Source organism: Bos grunniens, chromosome 3 (assembly GCF_055505025.1).
Source record: "Bos grunniens cultivar Pamir isolate PY7600 chromosome 3, Bosgru_T2T1.0, whole genome shotgun sequence".
In the NCBI taxonomy this organism is placed as follows: Eukaryota; Metazoa; Chordata; class Mammalia; order Artiodactyla; family Bovidae; genus Bos; species Bos grunniens.
In genome coordinates, this window is record NC_141167.1 from 61,334,590 (window position 1) to 61,353,226 (window position 18,637).

At 39.6% G+C, this 18,637-nt stretch overlaps 1 protein-coding gene and 1 pseudogene across 12 annotated transcripts in view; both read right to left on the minus strand.

Moving 5' to 3' along the window:
• TTLL7 (tubulin tyrosine ligase like 7) overlaps positions 1 to 18,637 on the minus strand; it is a 147,924-nt gene that overhangs the window by 99,076 nt on the left and 30,211 nt on the right. The window lies entirely within an intron of this gene.
• On the minus strand, positions 3,033 to 6,538 carry LOC147375678 (eukaryotic translation initiation factor 1 pseudogene; annotated as a pseudogene). Its single transcript, XR_015160345.1, has one exon. The product of XR_015160345.1 is annotated as a eukaryotic translation initiation factor 1 pseudogene (transcript).

Consider the following 18,637-nt stretch of genomic DNA (forward strand, 5'->3'; position numbering starts at 1 on the left):
CTCATTTAAAAAAAATCTGTATTATCCAGTTCAGGCTATGTAATGCTGAAATAATCTCAGGCGTTTAAAACAACTAGGTCTATTCCTTGATGCTACATATAAACCAAAGACTGGCAGGGTGCTCCACATATCATATCACACAGAAGCCTGAGCTGTCAGAACAGCCATCGTCCTAACAATAACAATGTGCCAGAGGGAAAGAGAGTTTTGGAGGATCTTATCCAGGCAACCAATGACAGAATTTCTGCTCACAATTCAACAGCCTGAAGCAGTCACATGACCACAGTGAACAAGAGTTAGGAAGTGCTATCATATAAAATGACTAGCAGGGGGAAAAAAGCTAGTAAATAACACTAAGAACCACCACAGACTCAAACTTTGATTACTCTCCATTTGAACCTAGTACTATTTTATAGTTCTCCATAGCTCCACTTCATAGTATTCTCCCCTGCCTAGAAAAATAAATAGCTGAAGATTCTGTATTGAGTCCAGTCTCCTTAGATGTATTACATTCTAAATTAGACTGTTGAAAATTTAGGTCCAACTCTGATTCGTGAGCAATGTGATGGGAGTCACTGGAGGATTTAAAGAGGAATATATTGTGTTGTGTGCTCAGTCATGTGCAACTCTTTGAGACCCTATGGATGATAGCCTGCCAGGTTCCTCTGTCCATGTGTCTTTTCAGGCAAGAATACTGGAGTGGGCTGCCATTTCCTCCTGCAGGGGATCTTCCCAATTCAGGGATGGAAACTGTGTCTTCTGTATCTCCTACATTTCCAGGAGATTCTTTACTGCTGAGCCATCAGGAAAGCCCCCAAAGAGGAGTAACATAATCCAAATTTCTTTTTGGTAGGTTATACCAGCAGTTATTGTGGAGAATGGATGGAAAAGGGGCAAGAGTGAACAGGCAGTTTCAAGAGTTACAAAACTCCGGGAGACAGATGCTAAGAGCTTGATCATGGACGAAGCAACAGACACAGGAAGAAAGAATAGGGTTACTACAGAAGAACAGCAGAACCTGGTGATCAAGAAGGAAGTTATCTCGGATGACACAGTTCTCTGCCTTATGAGAACTGAGCAGAAGACGGCACCATTCATCTAGAGAAGGCAGAAAGAAGAGCCACTTTGAGGGATGAGATGATTACAATTTTACATTTGTAGAAAAGGATGGATGGAAAAAAATGGAAAATAAGACAAAAGAATTTGTGATGACTAAAGATAAGGAAAACATCCACTTTTATAAATAAAATGCTTTTAGTTAAACACAAAAAGGTCCCTTCTGAAGCATAACTGCTCCTATTTCTGTGCTCTCTGCCAGAAAACAATAATAGATTTTCAAAATGCCCAGCTGTCTGACGAGTGAACAAATGACATCACCCAAACAACTGTCATAACAATAATGCATTGCCACCACTCATTGTGTGTACAAATTAAAAGGATTTTTAGAGAAGCTACATACTCCCTGAACATAGAAGCTTTTGTCTCCCTTTCTCAGACTGGGTATATTTTCAAAAGCTAGTTCTGTAGTGTGTTCTAGACCTTAAAAAAACCATTTAATCAACCATTTGTAAAGACCCAAATGAGAGTCTTAACATAATGTGACATTATATAAGAATAAACAGAAAAGTATTTATTCATTCTAGCAACAATTAATATTGACCTTGAGCAACAGGGGTAACTCCCACTAATGTACTGCATATTTATATTTCAAATTGCCTTAGCCTGCTTAGTATCTGCTCAGTGTTTATAATTAAATTACAGCACCCATACAAAATTCCACTAAGCTCTGTGGAATCCCTGGTATTTGGAATTTAGTGTAGTATGACATGAAGAAATTGGGATTGATAAATAGGTAATGATAATATAGCACACCTTGCAAGCATTGTTTTCCTTATTAATAGCTGTATTTCCAGTACTTATGATAATGAGAAAGACAAAAAGCTCACTCAAAAATGTTGAACTAAATAAAGTTCAAAGCCAGTATCAGCTATAAGTCAGATATTAAAGTGACAGATGACAGGCTGATTACATAATATAGCCATCAAATGCTAAAGGACAGTTAAAAACTGCTTTGGGTACATTTCTCCTAGAATATAATGTTGCAGTTCTATACAATTCTCCAGTAACCTAAAAGAAAGTCTCACTTGCTCCCTAGGAATAACACATTATGTTATCAATTAACTTGTAAATATGTCATTCACTTTTGTAAATCCATTTGCCCCTTTCATTTCCCCACCCTGCAAAGAGCTGTACCATATCTAACATAGTTGAATCTCGCATCCCCAAAATACTCAACCCATGCTGGGCTTCCCTGGCAGCTCAGCTTGTAAAGAATCTGTCTGAATGCAGACCCCAGTTGGATTCCTGGGTCGGGAAGATCCACTGGAGAAGGGATAGGCTACCCACTCCAGTATTCTTGGTCTTCCCTGGTGGCTCATCTGGTAAAGAATCTGCCTGCAATGTGGGAGACCTGGGTTGGGAAGATCCCCTGGAGAAGGGAAAGGCTACCCACTCTAGTATTCTGGCCTGGAGAATTCCATGGATTGTATAATCCATGGGGTCACAAAGAGTGGGACACAGATGAATGACTTTCACTTTCACTTTCATGCTGACTCCACAAACACTTCTATCTTGTTCTAAGCTATAAACTTGTAACTAGAGGTTCTTTGGACCCATCTTTCCATTTCAGTAACCTATACCACACAATGAAAGAAAGGGACTGGGGGAAGTGGAGAATTTTTAAAATATCCGGTTCTCTCTTCCCTGCCAGAAAATGCACAATAGATACCAAAAGGCACAGCTGGTGAACAAATGACATCACCCAAAAGTTATCTGATGCCAGCATTCTAGTTCAAAACTTAACTGTTTAGCTTCTGCTGAAAACCTGGCATGTCTCTTATGTTTCTTTTCTTGGGCAAAGGCATCATTACTGTCAAGTAAATCAAAATCATCTTTATCTCTTTCTTGGACTTCCGTGTTTGATACTCATTCAATGCACACCCTATAGCCAATTTTAGGGTATATATTAGTTCTTTTTTTTTTTTTTTTGGCTCTTTTCAGTTTATTGCATGAAGGAGTTACACTAGTCCAAGTTAAAAGCAGACCCCAAATGGATACATTATACAAGCTGTGAGGTTTTTAAACTTGTGACAAGGGACAGAAGGGAAATTCTACTCATTGCAAGGAAATCCTCACTTAAGCTTCAGTGAGCCAAAAGCACTTAAAACCCATGAACCTTCAGCTGGTCGTCCTTAGCCAGTCCAATCTCTACCAGGAACTGGCATATGTTCTTGCGCTGGTCACCCTGTAGCTGAATTACTTCTCCATATTCTGGATGCTCAATTACAGTACCATTGCAGGCAAATTTCTTCTTAAACGCCTTCACTAGTTTCTTTTTATCGTAATCATCAGCGATCCCTTGGACAGTAGTAAGGGTCTTCCTGCCGTTTCTCTGTTGAATTCTTATATGGATATAATCCTCAGTGCCAGCAGGAAGCAGATCATCACCCTTACTTGCATCAGCAAAGGGGTCGAAACAGTGGAGGTTCTGGATAGCGGACATACGATACGATTCCTTTTCCTCGGTGGAAACGGCCTGCGGAAGGCGGCGGCGGGAGAAGGCGGGCAGGGGGGACGGAGCGTCGGGAAGCGAGGGGGCTCAAGGGGGAGGCTGCTGAGTCCTCGGCGGCGGCTCAGTGACTGGGGCCTATATTAGTTCTTTATTCATCTTACTATATACTTCTAAAATGTGTTTTAAGTCTTAAGTGTATAAAATGCATTGGGTTGTTAAGCCTCTGATGTCATCCATATCAGTTAGTAAGTTAACACATGAAGAAAGACTATTAGCTACCTAATAGCCTTTCACTAGTTCTTCCTTGGAGAAGGCGATGGCACCCCACTCCAGTACTCTTGCCTGGAAAATACCATGGACGGAGGAGCCTGGTAGGCTGCAGTCCATGGGGTTGCAAAGAGTCAGACACGACTGAGTGACTTCACTTTGACTTTTCACTTTCATGCATTGGAGAAAGAAATGGCAACCCACTCCAGTGTTCTTGCCTGGAGAATCCCAGGGACGGGGGAGCCTGGTGGGCTGCCGTCTACGGGGTCGCATAGAGTCGGACACGACTGAAGCGACTTAGCAGCAGCAGCAGTTCTTCCTTACTAAGTCATCTGAGTAATTATTAGATGTGGCATTGTGCCGATCTAAATAGCTACATTTCCCAGACTTTGTTACAGGTATACATGGCCATGTGACCAAGTTCTGGCCAGTGAGTGTAGGTGAAAGTTGTTGAGCGAAACTTTCCAGTAAAGGGAGGTAGACAAGTGATGGACACTCATTTATTTTCTTTCTTCCTTCCATCCTGAAATGCAAATGTGATTACATAAAGTGCCAAAAATCAAGAGAAATAAGAGGAGACTTCATTATACGTTTCCTCTATGAGGTAACTGTCTCCAAGGCAGCAGCTTTAAAAATGTCTTTTAATTTACATATTCTTCAATGTCAAACACAGAGCCTGGAACATAGGAGCTAAACTGCTGAGCTTCCATATCAGAGAGATAAAATTGTATGGGAGATTTTGAACTTAACAAAGAGTACTCACAGATACAGAGAACAAATAATGGTTACCAGTGATGAGGGAGGGGAGGGTCAACATAGGGGTGAGGGAGTGGGAGATACAAACTATCGGGTGTAAGATAGGCTGCAAGGATGTGCTGCACAACTGGGAAGATAGCCAATATTTTGTAACAGCTGCAAATGGAGTGTAACCTTTAAAACTGTATATTCTTTTAAATTTCTACTGTATTAATTTCTAGAATCAGGTAAATTTGTCACAGTGGTCAAGCCCCTCTAAATTAAATTAAATCCCAGTAAAATTAAGCCATAGTCTTAGAGTCATGCAGTCCAAGTGTAGAAAATCCATATGAAAGAAAAGAAAATGCGCAAACCTAGTTCATATAATGCTCTGTATCCCCCAGCAGCTAAACTAAGCTGGGTGTGTCACTATAAGATCTTAAGGATAGAAGGAATAATAAGACTATTTTATTTCTAGATCATTACACAAGGTGTAAAGAGAATTTACAAGAACAGCTTTTGGAAAGAAGTAAAATACTAATAGCTTAACTAATTAAACTTAACTATATTTTAATAAGTTTGGCTCATTTTAAAATAAGACTCTTTCCCCAGAGTCATTCCAGACCTTTAAAAACACTATCTGGCACCACAATCTTTGCTGTGAAACCAGTCCTTTTATAGAATTGCAAAGAAACAAAACTATTTTTGTCCTTCATTCTAAAAACAATAACAATGCAGAATAGAATTAGTGCCCAAAGTTAACCAGTGCTCAATAATATAATACCCACAGACACTAAACTTTCCAATATTATAAATTTCTTTTTTAATAATTCTTTCTTCTCTTGACCTCTACTTTCCCTTCTCACCCAGAATAAATAAATACTATTGAGATGTATCACTACTCTGTTTAAAAGTTTAGTTACCCTCCATTATTTCATTACATTTCTAATTAGAAATGTAGGCAATAAACATCTTTTAACACTCACTGTTTCGAAGGTGTTAATCGCTCATTCATGTCTGACTCTCTGTAATCCCATGGACTGCAGTCCTCCAGGCTCCCCTATCTATGGAATTCTCCAGGCAAGAATACTGGAGTGGGTAGCCATTTTCTTCTCCAGAGGATCTTCCTGACCCAGGGATCGAACCTAGGTCTCCTGAATTGAAGGCAGATTCTTAGCTGTCTAAGCCACTTTTACTAGGTGCCATATTGAGAAAAAATAAATGTGTCCTGCCTTCGACAAACACATTTATCCTTCAGAAAAGTAGGTTAGCATATCCAAAACTACCTAAAAGATAAGAACTCATCTAAAACAAACTGAAATTCTGATTATTTCAACAGAAATATACTTAATGAAAGTCGACCCTAAGAATCGGTAAAATTAAACATATAACCATAAGTTCACAACATGCACCTCAGTGTTATAAATTTACTATTATACAAAATTAATGAAGTTGATTTTCTGTGGTGCCTCAAAGGATTTAGCTTTATTATTTTTAATGTTACCTCGTATTCAAACTAACCCATATACAGGAGATCAAGATAGCAGTGTATGGGGGGGTGTGGAGCTCACCTTTCCCTCCACAAATACAACTACGAGTGCAATAATTCTCATGGGAAACTAACTAGAACCTACAGAAGGACTCCTATATAACCAAGGCTGTGAAAAAGATTTACACAGCATTGTGTAGGATGGGAAGAAACACTTCAGGTTGGACCTCTGCCCCTGAGAGAATTAAGAAGGAAAGGGACATCACACAGATGGAGCTTGTCCTGGGGAATGAGTGGGTCAAGCCCAGACTGGATATCCCAGTCCTGGGGTCCAAAGCACAGAGACAAGCCACCTTGACTGCATAGGGAACTGCAGGGACAGATAAAACAGGAAGCCCAGACTCCACTGATGAGAAGTGCACCAGTGCTGGTGTGTCCCAGGGCCAAAGAGGGCAAAAGAGGTCTGCCCTGGCAACTACTGCCTCTCCGCTGGCCAGTCTGAGCCAAGTGAACACTCCAGCCTCCCTCATCCATGCCACAGCTTGACACTGAATCTACAGCAGCCAGGACCTGGGAAAAGACTTGATCTAGGGATGCAGAGATGATCCAGGGGCCTAGGAAGTGGCCCAGGTGGGGCAGCTGCAGGGGCTACTGTTGGTGCTTACACAAACAGCATGCCCCAGAAGCAGCCCAAACTCCTGGCACCATGGCCACCTGAATTTCTGAGACCTCCTTGCACCACCCAGTCCTAGTTGGGTAAATGTTCTGGCCCATCCACTCTATGCCACAGACTAGCAATGGACCTGGAGAAGCCACCACAGGGGAAAAGAGGACTGGAAGCTGCATCTAAGCAGAACCACAGATACTTACATAAGCAGCGGATCAGAGCTCTGTGGACTTACCTGGTGGCTCAGATGGTAAAGAATCTGCTTGCAACACGGGAGACCCAAGTTCGATCCCTGGGTCGGGAAGATCCCTTGGAGGAGGGAATGGCTACCGTTCCAGTCTTCTTGCCTGGAGAATTCCATGGAGAGAGCAGCCTGGCAGGCTACAGTCCATGGGGTCACAAAGAGTCGGACATGACTGAGCAACTGAGTGCACACATGCTCTCACACATACAAAGGAACAGAAAGATATCCACTCTTGGATTGGAAGAGTTAATATTGGTAACATGGCCATACTACTGAAAGCAATCTATAGATTTAACACAACCCCTATCAAAATACTCATGATATTTTCTAAAGAATGAGAATAAATAAATCTAAAATACATATATAGCAGCACAAAAGACCCAGGATTGCCAAAACAATTTTGAAAGAAAAAAAAAAGAAGAAGAAGCTGGAAGTATATCCCTCCTAGACTTCAAACAACACTACACAGCTACAGTAATAAAAACAGCATGCTATTGGCACAAAAACAGACACAAAGATCAATGAAATAGAATAGAGAGCCCAGAAATAAACCCATGTACCTATGGTCAACTGATCTACAATAAAGGAGACAAGAACATACAATGGAAAAAAGACAGTCACTTCAACAAGTGGTGATGAGAAAACTGTACAATCATATGCAAAATAATGAAATGAGAACATTCTTTCACACGATATACAGAAATAAACTCAACATGGTTTAAAGACTTACATATAAGACAAGAAATCATCAAACTCCTAGAAGTGAACAGAGATGGAACACTTTTTTAAATAAATTGTAGCAGTATTTTCTTGGATAAGTATAAGGTAAAAGAAATAAATGCAAAAATATACAAATGGAATCTAAGTTTAAAAGCTTTTTGCATAGAAAAGGAAACTATCAACCAAATTAAACGACAGACTATGGAATGAGAGAAAATATTTGCAAATGATGTGACTGACAGTGGGTTAATATTCAAAATATACAACCAACTCTTACAACTCAATATCAAAAATACAAACAACCCTATCCAAAAATGGACAGAAGACCTAAAGAGTCACCTTTACAAAGAAAACATTCAGATGTCTAACAGACATACAAAAAGTTGTTCAACACGGCTAATTGTTAGAAAAATACAAATCAAGACAATGAGGTATCACCTCACACCTGTCAGAATGGCTACCATCAAAAAGTCTACGAATAATAAATGCTGGACAGGGTATGGAGAAAAGGGAACCATCATACACTGTTCATGGGAGTTCAGTTCAGTTCGGTTCAGTTCAGTTGCTCAGTCACATCCGACTCTTTGTGACACCATGAACTGCAGCACACGAGGCTTCCCTGTAATCACCAACTCCCAGAGCCTACCCAAACTCATGTCCATTGAGTTGGTGATGCCATCCAACCATTTCATCCTCTGTTGTCCCCTTTTTCTCCTGGCCTCAATCTTTCCCAGCATCAGGGTCTTCTAAAATGAGTCAGGTCTTTGCATCAGGTGGCCAAAGTATTAGAGTTTCAGCTTCAACATCAGTCTTTCCAGTGACCATCCCGGTCAGATCTCATTTAGGATGGAATGGTTGGATCTCCTTGCTGTCCAAGGGACTCTCAAGAGTCTTCTCCAACACCACAGTTCAAAAGCATCAATTCTTCTGCGCTCAGCTTTCTTCACAGTCCAACTCTCACATCCATACATGACCACTGGAAAAATCATAGCCTTGACTAGACGGACCTTTGTTGGCAAAGTAATGTCTATGCTTTCTAATATGCTGTCTATGTTGGTCATAAATTCCCTTCCAAGGAGTAAGTGTCTTTTAATTTCATGGCTGCAATCACCATCTGCAGTGATTTTGGAGCCCAAAAAAATAGTCAGCCACTGTTTCCACTGTTTCCCCATCTATTTGCCATGAAGTGATGGGACCAGATGCCATGATCTTAGTTTTCTGAATGTTCACTCTCCACTTTCACTTTCATCAAGAGGCTCTTTAGTTCTTCTTCACTTTCTGCCATAAGGATGGTGTCATCTGCATATCTGAGGTTATTAATATTTCTCCTGGCAATCCTGATTCCAGCTTGTGCTTCTTCCAGCCCAGCGTTTCTCATGACGTACTCTCCATATAAGTTAAATAAACAGGGTGACAGTATACAGCCTTGATGTATGCCTTTTCCTCTTTGGAATCACTCTGTTGTTCCATATCCAGTTCTAACTGCTGCTTCCTGACCTGCATATAGGTTTCTCAAGAGGCAGGTCAGGTGGTCTGGTATTCCCATCTCTTTCAGAATTTTCCACAGTTTATTGTGATCCACACAGTCAAAGGCTTTGGCATAGTCAATAAAGCAGAAATAGACGTTTTTCTGGAACTCTCTTGCTTTTTCAGTGATCCAGTGGATGTTGGCAATTTGGTTTCTGGTTCCTCTGCCTTTTCTAAAACCAGCTTGAATATCTGGAAGTTCACAGTTCAAGTATTGCTGAAGCCTGGCTTGGAGAATTTTGAGCATTATTTTACTAGTCTGTGAGATGACTATTAGTAGTTTGAGCATGCGTTGGCATTGCCATTCATTGGGATTGGAATGAAAAATGAACTTTTAAAGTCCTGTGGGCACTGCTGAGTTTTCCAAATTTGTTGACATATTGAATGCAGCACTTTCACAGCATCATCTTTCAGGATTTGTAATTGCTCAACTGGAAATCCATCACCTCCACTAGCTTTGTTCATAGGGATGCTTCCTAAGGCCCACTTGACTTCACATTCCAGATGTCTGGCTTTAGGTGAGTGATCACACCATTGTGATTAACTGGGTCGTGAAGATCTTTTTTGTACAGTTCTTCTGTGTATTGTTGCCACCTCTTCTTAATATCTTCTGCTTCTGTTAGGTCCATACCATTTCTGTTCTTTATTGAACCCATCTTTGCATGAAATATTCCCTTGGTATCTCTAATTTTCTTGAAGAGATCTCTAATCTTTCCCATTCTACTGTTTTCCTCTATTTCTTTGCACTGATCACTGAGGAAGGCTTTCTTACCTCTCCTCGCTATTCTTTGAAACTCTGCATTCAAATGAGTATATCTTTCCTTTTCTCCTTTGTTTTTCGCTTCTCTTCTTTTCACAGCTATTTGTAAGGCCTCCCCAGACAGCCATTTTGCTGTTTTGCATTTCTATTTCTTGAGAATGGTCTTAATCCTTGTCTCTTGTACAATGTCACCAACTTCTGTCCATAGTTCATCAGGCACTCTATCTATCAGATCTAGGCCCTTAAATCTATTTCTCACTTCCACTGTACAATCATAAGAGATTTGATTTAGGTCATACCTGAATGGTCTAGTGGTTTTTCCTACTTTCTTCAATTTAAGTCTGAATTTGGCAATAAGGAGTTCACGATCTGAGCCACAGTCAGCTCCAGGTCTTGTCTTTGCTAACTCTATAGAGCTTCTCCATCTTTGGCTGCAAAGAATATAATCAGTCTGATTTCGGTGTTGACCATCTTGGTGATGTCCATGTGTAGAGTCTTCTCTTGCGTTGTTGGAAGAGGGTGTTTGCTATGACCAGTGTGTTCTCTTGGCAAAACTCTATCAGCCTTTGTCCTGCTTCATTGTGCACTCCAAGGCCAAATCTGCCTGTTACTCCAGGTGTTTCTTGACTTCCTACTTTTGCATTCCAGTCCCTTATAATGAGAAGGACATCTTTTTGGGGTGTTAGTTCTAAAAGGTCTTGTAGGTCTTCATAGAACCATTCAACTTCAACTTCTTCAGCATTACTGGTCGGAGTATAGACTTGGATTACTGTGATACTGAATGGTTTGCCTTGGAAACGAACAGAGATCATTCAGTCATTTTGAAGACTGCATCCAAGTTCTGCATTTCGGACTCTTTTCTTGACTATGATGGCTACTCCATTTCTTCTAAGGGATTCTTGCCCACAGTAGTATATATAATGGTCATCTGAGTTAAACCCACCCATTCCAGTCCATTTTAATTCACTGATTCCTAGAATGTCAATGTTCACTCTTGCCATCTCCTGTTTGACCACTTCCAATTTGCCTTGATTCATAGACCTGACATTCCAGGTTCCTATGCAATATTGCTCTTTACAACATCAGACCTTGCTTCTATCACCAGTCACATCCACAATGGGTGTTGTTTTTGCTTTGGATCCATCCCTTCATTCTTTCTGAGGTTATTTCTCCACTGATCTCCAGTAGCATATTGGACACCTACCGACCTGGGGAGATCACCTTTCAGTGTCCTATCTTTTTGCCTTTTCATACTGTTCATGGGGTTCTCAAGGCCATAATACTGAAGTGGTTTGCCATTCCCTTCTCCAGTGAACCACATTCTGTCAGACCTTTCCACCATGATTCGTCCGTCTCAAGTGGCCCCAAGTATAAGCTGGTATAGCCACTATGGCAAGCAGTATGAAAGTGAAAGTGAGTCATTCAGTCATGTCTGACTCTTTGTGACCCCATGGACTGTAGCCCACAAGGCTCCTCTGTCCATGGAATTCTCCAGGCAAGAATACTGAAGTGGGTTGCCATTTCCTTCTCCAGGGCATCTTCCCAACCCAGGGATCAAACCCAGGTCTCCCACATTACAGACAGACTCTTTACTGGCTGTGCCACCAGGGAAATCACAAAGAGCAGTATGGAGATTCCTCAAAACACTAAAACTAACCATATGATCCACTAATCCTTTCCTGGGAATATATCTGGAAAAGATGAAAACTCTTAATTCAAAAAGATACATGTACCCCAACTTTCATAAGCAGCACTATTTACAATAGCCAAGACATGGAAGAAACCCAAGTACCCATCAATAGATGACTGGATTAAAAGATGTGGTAAGTAAAGTGAAAGTTGCTCAGTTGTGTCTGAATCTTTGTGACCCCATGAACTATACAGTCCTTGGGATTCTCTAGGCCAGAATACTGAACTGGGTAGCCTTTCCCTTCTCCAGAGGATCTTCCCAACCCAGGGATCAAATCCAAGTCTCCCACATTGCAGGTGGATTTTTACCAGGTGAGCTACAAGGGAAGCCCAAGAATACTGGATTGGGTAGCCTATCCCTTATCTAGCAGATTGTCCCAACCCAGAAATCGAACCAGGGTCTCCCGCATTGCAGGTGTATTCTTTACCAATTGAGCTATCAGGGAAGCTCAAAGATGTGGGGTGTATATATATATATATATATATATATACACACACACACACATACATATACATAATATGGAGTATAAAATTGACTATAACTCAGCCATGAAAAGAATAAAATACTGACATTTGCAGCAATGTGGATATACCTAGAGAATCATTATGCTTAGCGAAGTGAGTAAGAGAAAGACAAACATTGTATGATGTTACACATGGAATCTAAAAAACAACACAAATAATGTATATGCAAAATAGAAACAGGCTCATAGATATAGAAAACCAACTTGTTATCAAGGGGAAAGGGAAGGGGAGAAGGACAAATTAATTGTATCAGATTGAGAGAAACAAACTCCTATATATAAAATAGATAAGCAATAAGGATATACTATATAGCACAGGGGATTATACTTATCATCTTGTAATAATCTATAATGGATTACAATCTGTGAAAATACTTAATCACGATGCTGTATACCTGAAACTAACATAATATTATAAATGAACTATACTTCAATAAAGGCTTCCCTGGTGGCTCAGAGGGTAAAGCAGCTGCCTGCAATGCAGGAGACCTGGGTTTGATCCCTGGGTCGGGAAGATCCTCTGGAGAAGGAAATGGCAACCCACTCCAGTACTCTTGCCTGGAAAATCCCATGGATGGAGAAGCCTGGTAGGCTACAGTCCCTGGGGTCACAAAGAGTGAGACAGGACTGAGCGACTTCACTTTTATACTTCAATAAAAGGAGAAATACTAACAGTTATCCATATACTCTATAAGTCTGACTAGGAAAATATGCAATCTTTAGAACAATTTTAATCCAGGTGTTGTAAAACTATTCACCTGTTTCTCTCTTGGGCTGGCTTTGGTTACCATGTCACATTACTGGAACTTACACTAACAGATTATTTTTTTAAAACTTCATTTATATCATCCCAATAAATCTATTAAAAAAAAACGGTTTGCTTTCCTTAAGAGCATGGAAAATATGAATCTTAAACAGCAATATACATTTGGTGTGCAATCTTAGTCTACCTACATTGTTCTCTGCTATTATTTAGTTTATTAACTATTTTACTTGAATGTCTTCTTTAAATAACTAGAATATAAGCTTCTGTACAGTGTATATATTGCACATTCCCCACAGCACTTCATGTGTTCAAAATATGGGTGGGTCTCCTCCAATCAGGTGAAGTCCTTAAGAGAAAAGAGACTGGAGTCACCAGAGAAATAGGGATCTCAGTCTCAGACTGTCTTGGACTTGAGCTACAACATCAGCTCTTCACTGGGTCTACCTGTGAGATTGCCAATTCCACAGATTTTGAATTTGCCAGTGTCCAGTCACATAAACTCGGAGAAGGCAATGGCACCCCACTCCAGTACTCTTGCCTGGAGAATCCCACGGACAGAGGAGCCTAGCAGGCTACAGTCCATGGGGTCGCAAAAGTCAGACACGACTGAGCGACTTCACTTTCGCTTTTTACTTTCATGCATTGGAGAAGGAAATGGCAACCCACTCCAGTATTCTTGCCTGGAGAATCCCAGAGACAGGAGCCTGGTGGGCTGCCATCTATGGGGTCGCACAGAGTCAGACACGACTGACGTGACTTAGCAGCAGCAACAGTCACATAAATTAATTCATATGCATTGTCGCCTCCTCTCTCTCCCTCCTTTCTTCTCTTCATCCCTCTCCCACTTCCTTGATCTCTCTCCCTCTTCCCCTCGTCTTTTTCACTCTATGTATATACTACTGATTCTGTTTCTTTAGAGAACCCTGAGTAAAATATTCATTATTCCATAGGGTCGGCTACATTTCATGAGACTAAAACTGAAATTTTAAAGCAAAAAGGTTCTGGAGAAAAAGATATACCAATCTAAATATAACCAAGGCCTAAACTAAGGTTTCTAGATTATTATAAAAAGAATGGATGAGGACAGTTGTATAAGGAAAAATCTACAGGATTTATCTCAAGAACAAAAGTGAAAAAATGAACAGAGTATATACATTATTTCATAATCACCACCATATTTCATTGATTCTAAGCCATACTGCTTTGCTTTTTAACAGTCAGAAACATATAAACCTGTGATGCATCTGGCAATCACTATCAGCCAGGTGGCAGTGCTGATACAGTGATCATTGCCTGTACATGTACATCAAAATCTGCAGAATCGATGTCAGAGACTGGGAGAAAAATGCAGATAAGATGATGAAACACTCTTTTAAGAAATAGTACATCACTAACTCTCAATGACACAGAGGATAATGTACAGAAAAACCCAGAAAATGAGGACTCTAAAGAAGAAGATATTCGAGAGTATCTGCCTTTGAATGTGAAGCAATTTAAGAAATGCCTTGATCAATCTGACTCATATTTTCTCTTATTTTTGTTTCCATGAAAGTTAGGTGACTTTTAAAAATTATCTTTAAAAGGCTCTTTCAACATGTATAAAATAAAATTGTAGTACCAAGAAAGCATCCATGTCGTAGCTGAAATTGTAATAAACAACGTGTCTTACCGTGAATGTAATCTTAACTGTAATGAAAACTAGCAGTGCATCAGCTATTAAAATCTCAAGTGTATAGAACTAATGACAACTCCAACCATTATTTGAACCTTTACGCGAACAGTTCTCAAACCTGAATGTGCATCATAATCTCCTGGAGGGCTTGAATGAGATCATTAGACCTCATCCCCAAACTTCTAGCTCAAGGCAGCACAACTCATGTCAGACTTATTCTAGCAAGGCTGCAAAACCTCACATACCCTCGACTTGGGCAGCATTAGCTCCGAGTAAAGGGTTAAACCTTCAGAGAAAAGGTATCAGTACCCGCAACTGCACACAGGGAGGGGAAACAATGACTGATACATGAGAGATCCATTTACAAATGCGATTCTGACATCAACAATCTGTGCAGTAACTGCACAACATACTAACATCTCCGATTATTAACATGAAAAATAAAAGAAAGTAGAACTAAGACCCCTTCTGGCTCTAAAATTCTAAAAATCTTGGCCCAATCAAAGACAAAAATTGTAGTCTAGGTCATTTACGATCTGGATAGGCTTCTATTCAAGCCTCACTCAAAATTCAACTTTTAACATTCCAATTAAAATTGGACTTCAAATGCAGAACTTCTAAAGGAGTTCAGAAATTCTAAAAACAATGATAAAACTGCACAAAACTGTCAAAGGACTCTGGGGTATATAAAATTGAAAAGCTTTCATTCAAGAAAAACTACTGAACTTGGAGGAAGAACAGTGGGAGTGGCATTTTAGCCTGGAGTCATCCACATATACCACTACCTTCTAGTTCCATCAGTACTAGGGCTGGACAGGGCATGAAATGCAGCAACTCTGCAGCTGGATGGACCTGACTTGATTTGGAGTAAAGTGTGAAAAAGCACCATGCCCACAGGCATTATCAAAGACTTGGTGGCAGAGAATCAGGGAAAGTCAACATCACGGTTGCCTGTGGTGGTGATCCTGTCTATGACATTATTAGACCAGAAAAACACTGAAGTCATAAGTACCTACCCTCCATCACTGCTGATCCCAAACTGAAGTTGCTTGCCATTTCCGCTGCCCTCTTTCCTCATCACCTCCACTCCCCGTGCGCTCAGTCATGTCTGACTCTTTGTGACTGTAGTTCTCCAGGCTCGTCCGTTCATAGAATTTCTCTGGCAAGAATACTGGAGTGGGCTGCCATTTCTTTCTCCAGGGGATCGTCCTAACCTATGGATGGAACCCATGTCTCCTGCATTGGCAAGCAAATTCTTTACCACTGAGCCACCAGGGAAGCTCCTCCACTCTTCACCCACCCCTTAAAAGGATAAGAACTTAAGCATGGAATCAATTCCTGTTTTCAATGAAGACACTACTCCCCTCTGGCTAATCGAAAGTCAATTATACCTGCTTCTAGACTTTCAGTTGAGTTCTAGTTAGAAGAGACATATTATAACTAAGTTCTAAGCAAAATAGGCTTTATTAAAAAACACCAAAGTCAGCTAAGATGTTGGCCTAAAAAAGCATCTTTTCTTTTGGCTCCTTCTAACACTAAAGCTAGAGAACTGAGATATCTTTCTCAACTTACGAGTTCCTAATGTTTGCCTGTCTAACAGAGTTTCCATTTTGTGCTGTCAAAGAAAAATAGAAATGCTGATTTTATAACTTTGATCTCTATAGCCGCCAAATGGAATTTTCCTTCACCCAAGGAGGTGGTAAGATGTGGTAAAGATATTAATAATAAACATTAAAGTTGTCTAGAAGTCTGTCTACCCTTTAATTTTTTATTTTATTTATTTTATGTAGTCTATTCTTCTTAATGACAAGAGTTAGTTAAAAGATAAATGTTTATTTCAGCATAAAATCTTTATTCTCAGAATATTCTTATTCACTACAATGGAAAATAAGAAAAATATTCATAAAAGAGTAATTTTCCCTTGAATACAGAAACATCTTTCTGAGCATAGTAGGTACTCCATAAATATTTACTGAATTAAATTAATAATTTTAGAAAACTGCTGCAAAAAATTTCTATTCAGTTTTATTGCTTATGACTATTTTCTGAAAGTATTAGAAACTATCAAGAACACTCATTTGATATTTAATTACATTATTTTACTTACCTTAGGCTTGAAAGTGAAAGTGTTAGGTGCTCAGTTGGGTCTGACTCTTTGCAACCCCATGGACTGTAGCCCACCATGCTCCTGTCCCTGGAATTCTCCAGGCAAGAATACTAGTGGGTAGCCTTTCCCTTCCCCAGGAGATCTTCCCAATCCAGGAATCAAACTCAGGTCTCCCACATTTCAGGCCGATTCTTTACTGTCTGAGCCACGACGGAAGCCTCTTTTAGGTTTACTTTTGGTTAAATGACCATGCAGGTAATACAGCAACTTGGTAAATGGAATATTTAGGTTTCCAGAGAGGACACAAATACACTCAAACAAACTAGTCATAACAGACAACAGTTAAATGTCACAGTTTATTATCTAGATTATACTGAGTCCAATGTGTGTTACATTACTAAATTTGAAACATTATTTACAAATGATATCTCGTATAAAACAAAATCAAATACATCACATTTGTGTACATAAATCATCACTTTAAGAACAATCCACTGACTTTGGTACTACTAACAATAGGAAACTGGAGACACTAAATTTAAAAATCCCAGCAACAGAAATAATACTCAGAACAATTTGTTATTAATTTACTTATTTGAAGGCAGCCTATAATTTTTCCTCTCGTTAAAGAAAATATTCTGGAAAGCAACTAGAAAATACAGCAAAAGTATAACATAAGTAATGTGCTTAATACCACATCTAGGAATTAATACCGGAGAAGGCAATGGCACCCCACTCCAGTCCTCTTGCCTAGAAAATCCCATGGACGGAGGAGCCTTGATCAATCTGACTCATATTTTCTCTTATTTTTGTTTCCATGAAAGTTAGGTGACTTTTAAAAATTATCTTTAAAAGGCTCTTTCACGACTGAGCGACTTCACTTTCACTTTTCACTTTCATGCATTGAAGAAGGAAATGGCAACCCACTCCAGTGTTTTTGCCTGGAGAATCCCAGGGACAGAGGAGCCTAGAAGGCTGCCCTCTCTGCGGTCGCACAGAGTTGGACACGACTGAGGCGACTTAGCAGCAGCAGGAATTAATACTAGTAAAATCACCAAAAATGCTGAGGCTTCATTGTGAACAAGGATGCTACCCTAACCATCCCTTAACACCTGTAACTAAAAACAACCTAAGTATATCCAATTGAGAAATTATATAAATTAAGATATAGCCAAATAATGGATTGTATGGTCATCAAAACTGACTATGAAGACCTATACAGGTGTGGGAGGCAGATAATTATTTGACCAATATATATATGAATCACAATAAATAAATTATATTATTCACTTTACCATGAATGTGCTCAGTCATTCAGTAGTATCCAACTCTTTGTGAACCCATGGACTGTAGCCTGCCAGGCTTTTATGTCCATGGAATTTTCCAGGCAAGAATACAAGAGTTGGGTTGTCATTTCCTACTCTAGAGGATCTTTCTGATCCAGAAATCAAACCTACATGTCTTGCATCTCCTGCATTGGCAGATGGACTCTTTATCACTGTGCCACCTGGGAAATCCTTACCATGAATGACTGAATGACTAAAATTGGAGAAGAATTAATTTACTAAACCTAACAAATATGTTTCAATTGAGATATTATATTCACCACCTATCTGCTTTACATATCACATTCCATTGTTTTTGAAATTTTAAAATACTTTAAGGCAAAGACATGAAAACCATCAATTATTAATTATATGCCAGGAAGAACTTTACTGTATTATATTAAAACCTCTTAAGATAAATCTATAAGTTGGCTATTTCCAAAAAAGGACAGATTCCCAAGTAGGACACAAGGATTATGATTGTGAATTATAATGTTTTGTGTTTATTTAAGTCCTTGGAATATTTCCTAAACTACCTCAGAGGTTAACACTTCTATAGCAAATCAAAATTTAA